This window comes from Dipodomys spectabilis, unplaced genomic scaffold (genome assembly GCF_019054845.1).
Source record: "Dipodomys spectabilis isolate Male_0828 unplaced genomic scaffold, ASM1905484v1 ptg000175l, whole genome shotgun sequence".
NCBI classification, from domain to species: domain Eukaryota; kingdom Metazoa; phylum Chordata; class Mammalia; order Rodentia; family Heteromyidae; genus Dipodomys; species Dipodomys spectabilis.
Window position 1 is genome coordinate 20499644 of NW_024870852.1, and position 17513 is coordinate 20517156.

The 17513-nt window shown below is 42.5% G+C and overlaps 1 protein-coding gene across 3 annotated transcripts in view; it reads right to left on the reverse strand.

Moving 5' to 3' along the window:
* Positions 1-16835, reverse strand: part of Ncoa5 (nuclear receptor coactivator 5) — a 39625-nt gene extending 22790 nt beyond the window's left edge. For all 3 annotated transcript variants that reach the window (XM_042694389.1, XM_042694388.1, XM_042694390.1), the window contains exon 1: positions 16699-16835. The gene's annotated coding sequence lies outside the window, so the exon portion shown is untranslated. The remainder of the gene's footprint in view (positions 1-16698) is intronic.
* Positions 16836-17513: the final 678 nt, after the last annotated feature.

Sequence of the window (17513 nt, forward strand, 5' to 3'; positions counted from 1 at the left end):
CTGAGCCAACTGCTTAAACCCAGCAGGCATTTAGGTAAGAACACAGAATACATGGCCCCCCTGTTTTTATTTTTGGCAGGGTTTCACTACGTAGCCCACACAGGCCTTGAACTAGGAATACTTCTGTCTCAGTCTCTCAAATGCTGGAATTACAGGTGTGTGCCAGCTCCAAATAGTATTACTTTAGTTGGTAAGTTTACATTTAATGCAGTAACTTGATTCTGCATATGAAAAGGAGCATTACATTGTCTCTGATTCTGAGTGTTCCATATTGGAGTTATGAGACCAAAGTGATTATATCTTTGAGGTAAAACTGGTTCTAAAAATGAAGAAGATATTTTACTTTCAAAGTGGTAAAGGTTTTTTTCTGCAATTACTTGAAAGGGTATTAAAGAATATTCAAGACTAGCAATTATATATTTATATGAGGTGGTTTCTGCTACTTTGCAAAAAAGAGAGCTTTCAGACATATATTGCTCTTCTCCCTTCCTCATGCTAGGGACAGAAGCCAGGGCACTGCACATGCTGGACAATCACTACCACTCAGCTACATCCTAAACCTGAAGGTCTCCACACAACTCAGGGCTTTGTACTACTAGGAAAGCACTGTACCACCTGAGCCATACCTCTACCCCTCAAATTACTTTATTTTAGAGGTTAGCACACGTAGTATGCTATGTCATATGCATGACTCGAATTTAAGGGGTTGTTTGATATCCATCTTAACAGAGGAGAATAAACAGATTTGAATAAAAATGAGATGTTCAATTTTTGGCATGAATTTTTATTCAAGAGGACTGCTCAGGTTACAGTTGGGAGATTTTTGGCCAAAGTTGTAAAAATGGGATCACCAACATTACCACCAATCTCCGTATTTTTTTTTAAATCCTGGGCTGGGAATGTGGCTTAGTGGTAGAGTGCTTGCCCTAGCATGCATGAAGCCCTGGGTTAGATTCCTCAGTATCACATAAAAAGAAAAAGCCACAAAGGGTGCTGTGGCTCAAGTGGTAGAGCACTGTCCTTGAGCAACAGAAGCTCAGGGACCGTGCCCAGGCCCTGAGTTCCAAGCCCCAGGACTGGCAAAAAAAAAAAAAAATCCTGACATATACACACAGAACTTTTAGAAAATTTGTGTTCCTGTCAATTAGAGGTTCATTTAAACAAAATTTCCTTTGAAAATGCAAATACTTTTAGTAGTAAAGAAGGTTTTTTTGTTTTGTTTTGTATTTTTTGGGTCCGGTCGTGGGGCCTGAACTCTGGGCCTGGGCGCTGTCCCTCAGCTCTTCAGCTCAAGGCTAGCACTCTACCACTTGAGCCACAGCGCCACTTCCGGCTTTTTTTTTTTTTGCTCATGTGGTGCTGGGGAATCGAACCTGGGGCCTCAGGCATGCAAGGCAAGCGCTGTACCACTGAGCCACCTTCCCAGCACGTAAAGAAGTTTTTGTACTAAACAGATTATTTCCTTCTTAAATCCTTAGAGCTATATAATAAAACTCAAGAAATATGATGTTAATGTAAAGACAAGGAAATGAAGGTGGAAAGACAATTTGAAGAACTTCCCGTATATTAGATGAGGAAGTATGATTGGAGAAATAATCAACAAAAAAGCAGTGGCAATTAGAGTCTTCCTAATTAGAGATGGAATGTCTTCTTCAAACAGAAATGGGGAACTGATGCTTCTTTCCAATTCTATTATATTGTGGTCAATTGCTTCTAAGACCCAAAGTCAATCTCAGTGTCTTCTTCAGTTTAACTTGGGTGATACTTCCAAGTTCAGTAATTACATTCAAAATCATCACAATCACCAAAAGATGCATAACTTTGGTCTGACATGTTAAATGTCCTTTTCAGTTAAATATTTTTTTAATAAAGGAAACTAGTGCCAAATTAAAGGATTTACATAAAAGGAAAGAAACTGGGATAATAACCTAGAAAACATGGTGTTTTAAAGGAAACTGGTAGAGCAAATTAAAACCATAAACGGGATGAAGAACTGTCAGAGAATGACGTAATACCTAACTTTTCACAATTTTATTTTAAACAACTACGTCAGACAGAGTTCACACAATGGTCTTTGAATAAAAATACACATTTCTTTCATAGTACCAAGAACTCTGCTTTGCCTGCCTTTTTTTGTCGGTCATGGGGCTTTAACTCAGGGCCTAGACACTATCCCTGAGATTTTTCACTTAAACCTAGCACTCTACCACTTTGAGCCACAGCGCCACTTCCAGTTTTCTGGTGGCTAATTGGAGGTCAGTCTCATGGACTACCCTGCCTGGGCTGGCTTTGAACTGCGATTCTCAGATGTCAGCCTCCTGAGTAGTTAAGATTACAGGTGTATGCAGCTGATTTTTTTTTTCTTTTGGTCAATCATGGGGCCTGAACTCTGGGCCTGGGCGCTGTCCTTCAGCTCTCAGCTCAAGGCTAGCGCTCTACCACTGGGAGTCACAGCACCACTTCCGGCTTTCTCTGCTTATGTGTTGCTGAGGAATTGAACCCAGGGCCTCATGAATGCAAAGCAAGCACTCTACCACTGAGCCACCTTCCCGGCCCCCAGCTCTGATTTTTTAAAATTCTAACAACATAAATCAACTCTCTTATCTGAAAACTACATTTTATACTAAAAAGCTACAGCAACAGAAAACAATGGAGACAGAAACAAGAGGAGTATGAATCACAATGTTTAAATGATAGTACCACTGGTTGTTGAAAGAATCCAGAAGCCTATATGCTTTCAGTAACTGCCTACAAATAAAGCTCTCCAAAAGGCTTAGCTAAAAACCAACTAACAACCAGGAATGAATAACTAAATTGGAATTACATGAAATAAAATTACATGAAAATAAAAGTGTCACAGGGAAAACCATACTGACAAAGACAGCAGACACCACATATTAATTAAATTCCCAAAACTGGGAGGGAAAATGAGAGGGCTGCTCACTCAAGCTATGTTCATGAAGATGACTGATGATATACTGCAAAATCAGGGAAAGCGCAATGAGAAATCAGGAATAAGGACATGTTTGCTCTGTTTCTAAATCAATCCTTTAAAAGTTATCCCACTTTGAATACCATATATTTCCTCTTATTTGATTATCTATATTCTATTCTTTAATTGAAATAATTGTATCTTTTTTTGGAAGCAATTATATCTTTTGTTTTGGTTTTTGGTGCTGGTACTAGGGCTTCAAGTCAGGGCCCTGCACTTTTGACTGGCTTTTTCACTCAAGACAAGAACTCTACCACTTGAACTACACCTCCACTTCTGACTCTTTGATGGTTAATTGGAGTTAAGAGTCTCATGGATTTTCCTGCCCTGGCTGGCTTCGAACAATGATCCTCAAATCTCACTCTCCTGAATAGCTAGGATTATATGTGTGAGCCACCAGCACCTGGCTCTTATTTTAGTGTGAAGAATGACAATTTATATTTCGATCTATTTTGTCATTAATATGTAAAGCCCCATATATTTTTGCTTTTAGAATAAATGAATTTTAAGTAAGGTACAATGTATTTTTATTACAGATATACTATGTGTGTGTGGCAAATGTATATGTATATACATTTATGTACACACATATATACATAAACATATACACACATATAAAACCTTTGTATATATGTATTATCTTTGAAGTAAAATTATCTTTGGATTAGGTGAGATAATAGATTGCAGCACTAACAAAAATCAAAGTTTAGACCTCTTACAAGTTTAGGGGGTAATGTCATTGACTCAAAATTAATTTATTTCCTAATGTACAAGTGCATTTCACATAAAAGAGAGCACATGTTGGTCATTTTGCATGTATTAAACTTAAATATCTTTAACCCCGTAAATTACCCTTTTTTCACATTTAAAGAAAACTGACATACATAGACCATAGATTTCTAGTACAATGTTAAATACATTAAAATCACTTAAGCAGGTGTTGATGGCTCATACCTATAATTCTATCTACTCAGGAGGCTGAGATCTGAGGATCCTGGCTTGAATTCAGCAGGGTCAGAACAGTCCTTGAGACTCTTATCTCCAATGGACTACTCAAAAAAAAAAAAGCCAGAAGTGGAACTGTGGCTCAAAGTGATAGAGCGTTAGTATTGAGCACAAAGAGGCTCAGGTACGGTACAGTGCCTAGGCCCTGAGTTCAAGCCCCAAGACCAGCAAAAAATTAAAATTAATTTTAAAAAAATCACTTAAAAACAAGAAGGAAAAAGCAACGAATTTAAGTGAAAATTATTACATCTATGTTGAAACGGTGACACTTGGCTATCTTAGTAACTGTGGAAAAGGTAGACTGAATTAGCCTATTAAGAGTTAATGCCACTCAAGGGGATAGGACCTCTTAAAATCATTAAAACAACCAATCAAATGCTTTATTAATTCTAGTTGAACTAAGGAGGGGGCAGTCCTCTTGCCTTTCAGCTATGCCCTAACCTGGAACATTGATTTTAAGTACAATTGTTAAGTACATGGGAGCTCTTTCAGGAGATAAAGACAAACTGGGACAGGAAAATTGTAATTCACTCTTAAGTCCCTCATGTGCTCATCTGCCAGAGCTGAGCCTGGGTGCATGTGCAGATGTACTCCTGGCCAGAGGGGCCTGTGTGTGTGGGTGACTGGAATAAACTAAATCCTGGTGTGGGAGGACAGGGGGCATGTTGCCTTGGCCCTGAAAGAGGACAGAGAGGCTCAAGGCCAGTGCTTGTAGTGACCTGGACATATGTGTCATGTCCTTCTGCCCCACCTCACAGATACTGGGAAAAATTTGGAGTTTAAGCAAACTTAAAGGTTTAGCATTAGGTAGAACAAACCAGGAAGGTTGGGAGAGAGAAGCAGCACCAACTCCCAGCCACATGCCCTTCAGAGTTTCAGTTGATTTTTTTTTTTTTTTTTTGGTCAGCCATGGGGCTTGAACTCAGGGCCTGGATTTTGAACTTTTTCACTCAAGGTTAGTACTCTACCACTTGGAAGACACAGTAGCACTTCCAGCTTACTAGTGGTTAATCGAAAAATAAGAGTCTAATGGACTTTCATGCCCTGCTGTCTTCAAAATGTGATCATCAGATCTCAGCCTGTTGACTAGGTATGATTACAGATGTAAGCCACAGGTGCCCAGCTTTCAGCTGATTTTATATTGTGAATCCCCAGACCATAACTGAGTTACTACTCAGAGCCACACTATGAACAGAGGACTCTTCTCTCCTCCCCTGACCTATCTTGGCTTGCTTTCCTCTTTCAGATGGCCAATCTGAGAGAGAAGGTAGGGAAAAACCCCAACTTAGCTCAAAGACAGATTTAGAGAGAAAAATTCCAAAGCTAAATCCTTTTCCATGTCCTTTGAGATTCAAGTCCTGTTAATCTTATATCATCAGAAGAGGGTAAGGAAGGGAGGGTTCCTTCAGCTTCCCAGTTTCTATACAAAACCACAGGTTTATAACATTAACACATGAAAAGCACTTTTAAGAGGTCTCACAATAAGAATCTCACAATGTAGAAGGTTTAGCAAAAACTTGTTTTATTCTTGTTTTTTTTTTTTTTTTTTTTTTTTGTCAGTGGTGGGGCTTGAACTCTGGGCCTGAGCACTGTCCCTCAGCTCTTCAGGTCAAGGCTAGCGCTCCACCACTTGAGCTACAGCGCCACTTCCAGTGGTGGTTTATTGGAGGTAAGTTTCACGGACTTTCCTGCCCGGGCTGGCTTTGAATCTCAATCCTCAGATCTCAGCCTCCTGAGTAGCTAGGATTACAGGAGTGAGCCACCAGCTCCCGGCTATTCTAACAGTTAAAGTAGGGAGAAATGGAAAAGTGAGAAAATATTTCTTGCTCTCTGCATAGAAAATGGAAGTAAAGACTCAAAATGGCAGCTCTTGTCTTCAGTCTTTATACTTTTTGAGCTGGGAGAATATACTGGTCATGTTGGCTAGCAATCTCTATAGTCAATGGTTCTGAGTGGCTAACATGGGTGCTGTTTATTATTCTAAATCATGATGGTATGTATGATTTAGGCCTGTCCAAAACACAGGACATTAGGTAGACTTCATAGTTTCCTTTCTTGGATATGCCTCTCATTTTTGTCTCTTTAGCCCTCTCAGGACAGTGTTTTTGTCTCAAAGAAGGCAGATTCAGATTAGTACCTTTATATCTCCCTACTCTTGCAATTTAACATCTAAAAGTACGTGATGGGAGAGATCTAATTGCTCTGTTTTTTTCCCCCTTCATTTGTTTGCTGATTCTAATGTCTGAATATGGCCCTTTTAATATTTATTAATTTTAATTTCCCTGTGCTCTAATCTATTCTGCTTTAAGGCTTAAGTCCCTAACTTAGAGGAGTTCATGTTTAATAAAAGAGAAATACAGCTGGATGCTGGTGGCTCATGCCTATTCCTAGATACTCAAGAGGCTGAAATCTGAGGATTGGGGTTCAAAGCCAGCCCAGGCAGCAAAGTCTGTGAGGCTCTTATCTCCAATAAACTACTCAGAAAAAGCCAGAAGTAATGCTTTGGCTCAACTGATAGAGCGCTAGCCTTGAACACAGAGGCTCAGGGATAGCGCCAGGTCCTGAGTTTCAAGCCCCAGGACCAGCAAGAGAGAGAGAGGTACATGTACATAATAACAATACAAAGTAGGATTATGGCAGAGATAATGTGTAGCAAGGGAGAGGAACTGGGCAGAAGAAGACTGGGAAGAACACACATGTGTGACCTGAGGATGATGGTGGAGACAGGGAAGACCTAAAAGTAATACTTAAAACTTGATTTTAGGGCCGGGAAGGTGGCTCAGTGGTAGAGTGCTTGCCTTGCATGCATGAGGCCCTGGGTTTTTGGTTGTTGTTTTTTTTGGGTCCGGTTGTGGGGCCTGAACTCTGGGCCTGGGCGCTGTCCCTCAGTTCTTCAGCTCAAGGCTAGCGCTCTACCACTTGAGCCACAGCGTCACTTCCTGCTTTTTTTCTTTTTGCTTATGTGGTGCTGGGGAATTGAACCCAGGGCCTCAGGCATACAAGACAAGCGCTCTACCACTGAGCAACCTTCCCAGCCCAAGGCCCTGGGTTTGATTCCTCAGTACTACATAAGCAGAAAAAGCCAGAAGTGGCACTGTGGCTCAAATGGTAGAGTGCTAGCCTTGAGCTGAAGAGCTGAGGGACAGTGTTCAGGCCCAGAATTCAGGCCCCATGACTGGCAAAAAAACAAAAACAAAAACTTGATCTTAAGTAGTTTATCAGGAAAAGTTATCCTAGTACATTCAAAGGTGTGAAGGACATAATAAATCAGGAAACTATGTTTAGTTGAGAACATGGGGACAGGAGGAAGAATAAGAGAAATGAATGACAAGTGAAGTGAATGTTAAGACTACATGCAGATTGAGAAACCCTTTTTCTATAGAAAAGGAAGAAACTGATGGAAGAGGGCCTATTAGAAGGCTATGGATTGAATTACCAAAGCATACTACTACAGAAGACAAATTAATCAATTTTTACTGTATGTATATCTTCCTAAAAAGATAGAGGGAGTATTTAACCTACTCAAGATATTTCCTCCCCCTATGGTATATCTCCTGTTGCCTCTGTACTTGATTTTGGTACCCTGCATCTTGTATATACATTTATCTAATTTGGAGAGGGGAAAGGGAATAACAAAATGCTGAAACAAGGACATAGGATGACCCACTGCAACAATGATACTCACAAGACACTATGTTGGAGATGAAATTTACAACTTGGGGGAGCAGGGAGGAGTGAAGGAGGTAGGAGAGGGAAGGGATAGTAGGAGAAAAACAAAGGAGGAGGTAACAATGCTCAATAAGAAATGTACTTATTACCTTACTCATGTAACCATAACCCCTCAGAATCTTTACAAAATAAAATTTTAAAAAAATTCTGATTATAGTAATGTTATTCTGAGAACATTAGTTTGATAGTAAAGGAATAGGCAAAAGAAACAATTATAAGGTCATATTTTTATCTTTAATAAAGGAATATAAAACAGATTAATGGCTTGAGGAGCCAGTAATTAATAGCCATCCATCTGTTGATTCAATCTACTATTCAGGAAGAAAAGAAAATAAAAAGCAAACTATTCTTCCTTATTCTTTTATTAAAGAACATGTAACCAAAAAAAAAGTCTACCTTCTCCCCCCCCCCCCCTTTTTTTTTTGTGTCCGGTCGTGGGGCCTGAACTCTGGGCCTGGGCACTGTCCCTCAGCTCTTCAGCTCAAGGCTAGCGCTCTACCACTTGAGCCATACCACCACTTCCGGCTTTTTTTTTCTGCTTATGTGGTGCTGAGGAATCGAACCCAGGGCCTCATGCATGCAAGGCAAGCACTCTACCACTGAGCCACCTTCTCAGCCCCCCCCCCCTTTTTTTTTTTTACTTAGTTGGAGATGGAAGCCAGGGCCTCAGCATGTTAAGTACTACTGATCTATATCTCCACCATTGTCACTTTGTAAATGTATAATTCAGTAGTGACAAGTATATTCATATTGTGTGTAAGAGATTCACAACTTTCAACTATATTCATTTTAAACAAATTCTATTCCTCCTCATTCATTCATTCACTCACTCATACATACATACATATATGTGCATATTCGCACACACACATATACATGTCTATTTATGATGATGATGTATCCTTACCATCTGGAAAGATAGTTTAAAAAAGGTCAAGCTCCAAACCATATCTCAAACTTACAGAATCTAAATATTAAGCCTAGGAATATGTAGTTTAACAAATTTCTCAGGTGATGCATAAAGGAACTAGTACTCTTTTATCTACTTATTCTTTAGCTTCTACATTATAAGTAGGTTTACCATTTAGGGGCCTTTCTAAACAAGTACTCATAAGGAATTAATCCATATTACAAAGAAAATGTCACGACAATCACTAAAATTTGTCAACATGTAATCCCTTTAAACAGTATAAAAAGTATAAACACACTGCTAACTCCAAAGGAAATGGAATCATCAACTCAGGTTTCTAGAGTACTGAAGTTAATACTACTAATAATTATAAGGTCATTGTCCTCTTTTCACAGGAGTGAGCGGTCGGTCTACCCCTTTAATTTCCTCTGATCATTTAAAAAGTAATCTGTCTGGACACCAGTGGCTTACACCTGTAATCCCAGCTACTGGGGAGACTAATATCTGAGGATTGGGGTTTGAGCCAGACCTTGCAGGAAAGTCCGTGCAAATCTTATCTCCAATAAGCCATTCAGAAAAAGCTAGAAGTAGAGTTGTGGCTCTGGTGGTAGAACACTGTCTTAAGCAAAAAAAGCTCAGGGATAGCACCCAGGCTCTGTGTCTAAGCCCCAGGACCCACATGCATACACACACAAATAATATGAAGTGTTAAACTGCTTCTCCCAATTACCTAGTTGCAAAAAGGAAGAAAAAAATACTCTGAGTTTCTCTCTCTCTTTGGGTCGGTCGTGGGGCTTGAACTCTGGACCTAATCACCATCCCTGAGCTCTTCAGGTCAAAGTGAGCACTCTACCACTTGAGCCATAGTACCACTTCCAGTTTTCTGGCAGTTAATTGAGGTAAGAGTCTCATGGACTTTCCTTCCCAGGCTGGCTTTGAACTTGATCCTCAGATCTCACCCTCCTGAGTAGCTAGGATTATAGGCATGAGCTACTGGCACCCAGCAGTTTCTCTCTTTTTGATAGCATGTTATCTATTTCTTTAGCTAATGAGAAACTGCTAACTAAAGTTCTAAATTCTGCAAAACAAAGCTGTATTATCTGGCTCATGCAGCTCCAAGTCTTGCTTCTGGAGGGTGACAGTGGTCTTTAATCCTTCTACTTGGGAGGGTCTTTGTTCAAAAGCAGCCAGGCAAAAAGTTTGTAAGCTACCAATGTAAGTTTGTAAGAACCAATGACTGGGTGGGGTGGAACCAGCCTGTTGTCCTAGCTACCTGGGAGGCATAATGGCTGGGCACTGTGGCACACAACTGTTATCCTAGCAACACAGGGAGGACGCACAAATAAGAAAATCCGATTTCAGGAGGGCCTAAGCAAGACTATCATGAAAACTTGAGGTATGACTCATGTGGCAGAGAATCTGACCAGGTAGTGTGAGGTGAAGCAATATATACAGAATGGAAAAAGTTCCCATGTCTTTGGAAACATTTACCCCATATCCCCATGTCCTCCCTCTGTGCTCCCCGTCCAACTTCTTTCCCTCCTTCCTTTTTTTCCCTGTAATGCTGGAGACTGGACCTCCCTAGTATTACCACTGAGCTATATTCCCAAGCATAGAGACTGGTCAGATTTTGATAATTGCTGTCTTAAGGTTAGTTTCTCAAAGGCTACAAAAGATTCAATTATATATTTTTAAAGTTTTTTTTTAAACTAAGATCCCATTTTCCTCATCTATTTTTTCTTTTGGTATGAAATTTTTGGTAAAAAGAGTTCTTATATTATCTCTCACCCTAGACAGATGTTATAAAATTGTTTTTTAGTATCTCCATATCTGATTGCATAATTAAGCATACTCAAATTACTTGTAATTCAAAATTCTCAGTATTTTGCTCACTAGCTACGGCACCAGTTTAATACTCAATAATTCAGCCATTCCAGAAACAAACTAGGGACTACTAAAATTAAAGATATAACATGTTAGTTGTCCAATCCAACTAAGCAGCACTAATATTTAAGTCTTTATATAGGTCAATAGTGTTTATATAACAAGAGTTCAGTATTATGGTTAGGAAAAGTCAAGAGTTCAGTATTATGGTTAGGAAAAGTTTTCATTTTTGTTTTTGTTTTTTTTGGTCAGTCCTAGGGATTGAACTCTGAACCTGGGTGCTGTCCCTCAGCTCTTTAGCTCAAGGCTAGCGTTCTACCACTTGAGCCCCAGCACCACTTCCAGCTTTTTCTGTTTATGTGGTGCTGAGGAATTGAATCCAGGGCCTTATGCATGTGAGGCAAGCACTCTACCACTGAACCACATTCCCAGCCCTAAAGTTTTGGTTCTTAGAAGGGAAATTTATTATATTTTTTAATTTACTTTATTGTTATTATAGAGGTGATGTATAGAGGAATTAATCACTTGAGTCAGGTAATGAGTACATTTCCTTTCATACAGTGTCTTTTGTTCCCTCACCTGACTTATTAGCGCTTTCCTTTTTTTTTTCTAAGTGATAAGATAAAGAATGAAAATGAAAGCTGGGTGCTGGTGGCTCACACCTGTAATCCTAGCTACTCAGAAGGCTGAGATCTGGGGATCATGGTTCGAAGCCAGCCCGGGCAGGAAAGTCCTTGAGACTCTCATCTCCAATAAACCATCAGAAAACTGGAAGTGGCACTGTGACTCAAGTGGTAGAACACTAGCCTTGATCTGAAGAACTCAGGGGAGCGCCCAGAACCAGTTCAAGCCCCACAACTGACCAAAAAAAAAAAAAAAAAAAGAATGAAAATCATCATCCTATATTCATAGCTGGTGTTAACAAAACCACTATTTTAAAAGCAGCAGGTATGCTGGTGTATATGTCTGTGTATTTATTTTTTTGTGGTTGTGGGGATTAAAACCAGGGCCTGGGTAGTGTCCCTGAGTTCTTTTTTTGTTTTGTTTTGTTTTGCCAGTCCTGGGGCTTGTACTCAGGGTCTGGACACTGTCCCTTAGCTTCTTTTGCTCAAGGTTAGCACTCTACCAACTTTCAACTACAGTTCCACTTCTGGTTTTCTAGTGTTTAATTGGAGATAAGAGTCTCATGGACTTTCCTGCCTGGGCTGGCTCTGAACTGTGATCCTCTGATCTCAGCCAGCTGAGTAGCTAGGATTATAGGCGTGAGCTACCAGTGCCCCGATTATGCTGGTATTTTTAAAATGTCAGTATACTTCACATTTCCCTGCTGTTTCAGGCAGTATGTTTACCCTTATCTTTTCATAATCATTAATGACAGTTAACATGGAGGGTAACTTTCTGTTGGGCACTATCTTTTTTTTTTTTTTTTGGGTCCGGTCGTGGGGCCTGAACTCTGGGCCTGGGCGCTGTCCCTCAGCTCTTCAGCTCAAGGCTAGCACTCTACCACTTGAGCCACAGCGCCACTTCCGGCTTTTTGCTTATGTGGTGCTGAGGAATCGAACCCAGGGCCTCGAGCATGCAAGGCAAGTGCTCTACCACTGAGCCACCTTCCCAGCCCATGGGCACTATCTTTTTAATTAAACAGTTTACTTAAGAATGGATAGTCTGGGGCTGGGAAGGTGGCTCAGTGGTAGAGCGCATGCCTTGCATGCCAGGGGCCCTGGGTTCGATTCCTCAGCACCACATAAGCAAAAAGAAAAAAACCGGAAGTGGCGCTGTGGCTCAAGTGGTAGAGGGCTAGCCGTGAGCTGAAGAGCTGAGGGACAGTGCCCAGGCCCAGAGTTCAGGCCCCATGACCAGACCCAAAAAAACAAACAAAAAATGGATAGTCTAGACAAATGTATATGTTATCCATAGGACAAATATTTTGTTTTTGTTTGTTTTTGGATCCGGTCATGGGGCCTGAACTCTGGGCCTGGGCGCTGTCCCTCAGCTCTTCAGCTCAAGGCTAGCGCTCTACCACTTGAGCCACAGCACCACTTCCGCCTTTTTTTTTGCTTATGTGGTGCTGAGGAATCGAACCCAGGGCCTCAGGCATGCAAGGCAAGCGCTCTACCACTGAGCCAACTTCCCAACCCAGGACAAATATTTTGCAATAAGAAAGTTAACACTAAGCTTTAAAAGTACTTATTTCAAAGATACATGATAATCATTACTAAACCACAAGGTACAGAGTAAATAATAGTAGAAAACAGTCCATTTTGGGGAGCAGTATCACCTCAAGTCATTCATGGGAGAAAAAGGAACAATGAGATTGTCTTCTCTTGGACATGAACATTGTATATAATCTTTAGTATATAGACATCTCTGAGAATTTCTAGAGTAAGAACACCCACTGTGTCTCAACATTTCCCAACTTGACTAACCATACAATCTTTTATCTTCAATAATTTTGTCTTTAATATGTTCTACTAAATAGGTGATCTTGGACAAGGAAATCTCTCTGAGTTATTACTTAGACATTTACTATCTGATATAGTAAACTATACTAGATTACTTACCCCACAAGATGATTGGCAGGAGCAAATGAGTTGGCATTTGTCGTGCTATCTGTATGTTCTATCATTACAGCTAACAATGTAAATTGAGGGAACTAAAAGCTAAATATATTTTCTCTGAAGGTTTTCCTTTTTTTTTTTTAAGGGTTTTTAAGTTTAAAACCAACTAATTCCCTTCCAACCACACCTACTTTCAGATATTAAGTTATGAATAGGAGACACAAAAGGCTGTCTACATCTACTTACTCTTGTGATATATTAAAAAAAAAACCTATAAACTCTGACTGGGTATGCGTTGCAAGTGGTACAGTATCTGCCAATAAACGGGAGACCCTGCCAGGCACTGGTGGCTCACAGTGGTAATCCTAGCTACTCAGGGGGCTGAGATCTGAGGATCTCAGTTCAAAGCTATCCCAGGGAAGAAAGGCCCTAAGACTTATTTCCAATTAAGCACCAGAAAAACTGGAAGTGGCATTTGCTTTGAGCTGAAGAGCTCAGGGACAGTGCCCAGGCTCAGAGTTCAAGTTCCACAACTGACAAAACAAAACAAAAAACAAACCTGAGCTCCAGAGTTCAAGCCCCATACTACTATCAATGCCCCTCCTCCCAAAAGCTACTCAGGAGGCTGAACCCTAGAGGACTGAGGTTTAAAGCCCGCCCCAACAGAAAAGTCCTCAAGAATCCATCTCAAATTAACCAGCAGAAAGGCCAGATTGGAGGAGTCAGCTATGAGCAAACAAGCCAAGTGTGAGTATGAGGCCTTAGTTCAAGCTTTGGTGTATGCGAGTGTGTGCACATGCGAGCACAAAACTGTAAACACATGATGGTTAGAGACAGATAATTGGAACTGGAAGACATATCTGACAAAAGAAGTCCTCAAATCACCTATTATCCCCCTAGATCACATCTTTATCGTTTAGAAGCACCCATCTTACCAACCCAAAACCACTCTCTTAAAGTTTAGGGCAGGTATGAGTCACCATTTGAATCTTTACTCCCACTTCATTTGTGAGGGATAGGATTTTTTAAAACTTTTCCTTACTTTATATTATACTAAAATATATCCTTGCTAAAACTTCAAAAGTTTTTACTCTCAAAAACACAACTAAATTCCAACCTTTCTATAGTAACAGGCTTACAAACGCACTGCCATCTACAGGCCATAGACATGGTATGCTTGCATTGTGTTTTTTTTTGTTTTGGGTCTGGTCGTGGGGCCTGAACTCTGGGCCTGGGCGCTGTCCCTCAGCTCTTCAGCTCAAGGTAGCACTCTACCACTTGCGCCACAGCGCCACTTCAGGCCTTTTTTTTCTTTTTTGCTTATGTGGTGCTGAGGAATCGAACCCAGGGCCTCAGGCATGCAAGGCAAGCACTCTTTCACTGAGCCACCTTCCCAGCCTGCACTGGTTATTAAAATGAAGTTTCGTATCAAATCTTTTCTCCTGGGACTTCTAAAGCCTTTTTAATGGATGTTTACTTTTAGCTTCGAGCACTGATAAAGCTCCATGTGTAGAAATTTAGAACTGGACTAGAGTAAAATCAAATTCTCTTCTATACAAGACTGCTGTCAAAAATTTGGGGAAAAATACCTTATTCTTAAATAAGTTCTATTCTGTTATTAAGAATATGATTTCTGGTTGAACTCAGGACTTGACACTTGCTAGGCAGGTGCTCTACCACTTTAGCCACACCCCTAATCCTTTTTACTTTATTTTTCAAATAGGGTATTGAATATTTTGTACCAACAGGCCTGGACCAAATTCTACTTGCGAGCTCACACAGCTGGGAGGACAGGAGCCAGCCACTATGCACACCTTTTTGTGGTTGGTGTTGAGATGGAGGTCTCACTAATATTTTGCCCAAGCTAGTCTTGAACCTTGCTTGATCTTCTGGTTTCCACCTGAAGCTATAGGCATGAGCATCTTGTTGGAATACAATATGGAACAAGAAACAGACTTTGGTGTATATGTATGTGTGTGTGGGGAGGGCAGAGGGTTGATGGTCTGGATTGATCTTTCTGAATTACCTTTACAAATTTAATCTGCTCTCACACAAAAAGAGCTTAAGAACGCATAATTAATTTACAAATAATCAATGCTTCCCTTAAATTTGTTCAGAAGTACTGAATAGCTAGTGTCTAGACTTTACCGAGCCTTACATTTCTCTAGCACACATGAAAAGGAAAATTGCCGTTTGTTTTACGTTGATTGCGTCAGACATTTAAAAAAATCTAGATGAGCTGAAGGAAAAGCAAAGAAACCAGAATGAAGGAAAAAATAGACCCTAACAAATAGCCAAGTGATCTCCACAATTTCCACAATAATGTAAAGCTTGGTCTTATCTGGGAAGAGGTAACACAGGTTACTTTTCACATCCAGACTGACACAGAGAATATTAAATCTAGAGTTGTCAAAACCCAATAAAGCTCCATCAAGGTTGGCAGAAATATCAACTATCAGTTGAACTACGGTTCGTACAATGCTGTAAGAAAACCCAGGAGTCACATCAGGTGGATAGTTTCTGCAGTTCCCTGGGACTACCACGTCCAAGTCAGTAAGAAAGTAAGTTGATAGTATTAATTTGCCATGCCTGAAGACCCCGGGGAATTTCATGGGACATGGGATCTGCTATGCCGCAGGAGGTGGGAATTCTGTGTACAGAATGAAAGCCAGAAGGACGACAATTAGCCCTGTACTCCTAGGGCAGCGTTTCTCAAAGTGTGGGATGCAGAATAACTTCAAGAGGAACAAGGACGCAATGTTGATTTTAATAGATAGGTATTTATTTTCTTTTACGAGCATTAGAAAAAAATCACTGGCTTCCCGTTACGAGGCTTCTGATTGAAGTTTTCCGCTTTGAGCAAACGCGTTTAAGCAATAGAGTCCGTTTAAAAGGAAAAAAAAAAAAAGGTAAGGTTTAGTAAATCGTACAGATGTACATCGTCGAGGTGCGACGCGAGAGGCTGACCCTGGGGAGACACCGTTACTGGGGAGCCGAAGGTGCCCGCGTCAGGACCCTGGAAAGCCAACGGGTTCTGACCCAGGTCCGCGTCCCGTTCTCTGGGTCCGCGACTATCAAGTGGGCGGGGTGTCGCACGACCAGACGAAGCCTGGAGGATGCGGTCAGGGAGGCCCCGAGGCAGCGACGTCGGGGGACAGCTCTCCAAGGACGCCGCACAGTGTCCCCACGTCCCCCCTCCCCGAGACCGGCCGCCTCAAGCGCGGGTTCGAATCCCGCCTGCGCCACCGCCGCGCCGAGGCCCTGCAGGCGCGCGTCCGCAGGGACCCGAGGAGGGGCGCGGCCCGGCTCTACACAGGAGACCCAGCGGTTCCACCGACAGTTCACGCACACGCGGACGGCACGCCACCGGCCGCCGACCTCCGACCTCCGCCCACCGCGGGCTGCCGGCGCAGGCCCGAGTGTGGGCCTGGGCCTGGGCCTGGGCCGGACGGGAGCCGGCGGCGACCGCGCCCCGCTCCGGGCATGCGCAGACCCGCGCGCACCCGGGAGAAGAGAGGCCGCGGCCGCGCGTCCACCGGCCCTCCCGCCTCAGCTTCCCCTCAACCGCCGGCCCCTCAACCCTACGCCTCGGCGGACGGCCACCGCTTCCCGGCACTCACCGCTACCAGCGCGGCGGGCTCCTGGACGCTCCGTCGCCTCAGGCCCGCCGCTGTCGCCTGAGCCTCAGCCCGCTGTAGGACAAAGGCTCTACCAACCGACCGGCGCGGGCACGAGGCAATGGCGGCCGGGGCGGAGAGTGGCGGTGGGGGCAGAGGGCGCGCACGCAGCGGCAGGCGCTGCGGTGTCGCAAGAGCGCGCGCGTTTTACGGCAAGACGGAGTTGAGGCGTCGGTCTCCTTGACGACGAGGGCGGGGGAGGGAGTCTGAGGTGGCGGTTGAGAACGCCGGGCGTTGCCTAGTAACGGCGTCCCAGGTTGACGGTGGGTTGCAGGCCCGCCCTCCCCTCCAAGGACTGGAGCTGAGCCTTCTGTTTCCAGGGAGCATTCCTCCTCCTCAAATGTGGAAACAGAGCACTTAAAATCCCCAAATACCTGGGCTTAGTCGCGTCAAACTAAAAACAAACCCCCAAGCTCCTGAACAAGTGTGTATTGGAGAACAGGATTTATAGTCCTGCAACCGCGGGATCGCAAGGAACAAAGAACAGAGAAGCCTGGGGCGGGGGGAGCTGTATTTAAATTTACATTTAAATAGGTCGTAGTGTCTATTCGTTTCACGGCTGTGAGGCCAAAGGCTTCTGGAGATAGTCACAGGTTCTTCTTGAGTTATTTATTTATCGTGGAACAGTGATTCAATGTCAGAAACGAATTCCCCAGCTTGTAACTGCCGACCGTGAAGCCTGTAAAACGCTGCTCCGCGCCCCCCTTCCCGGGCCAGTTCATCTAGAGAGTCTATTTGTCACAGGGAATGAAATTTGC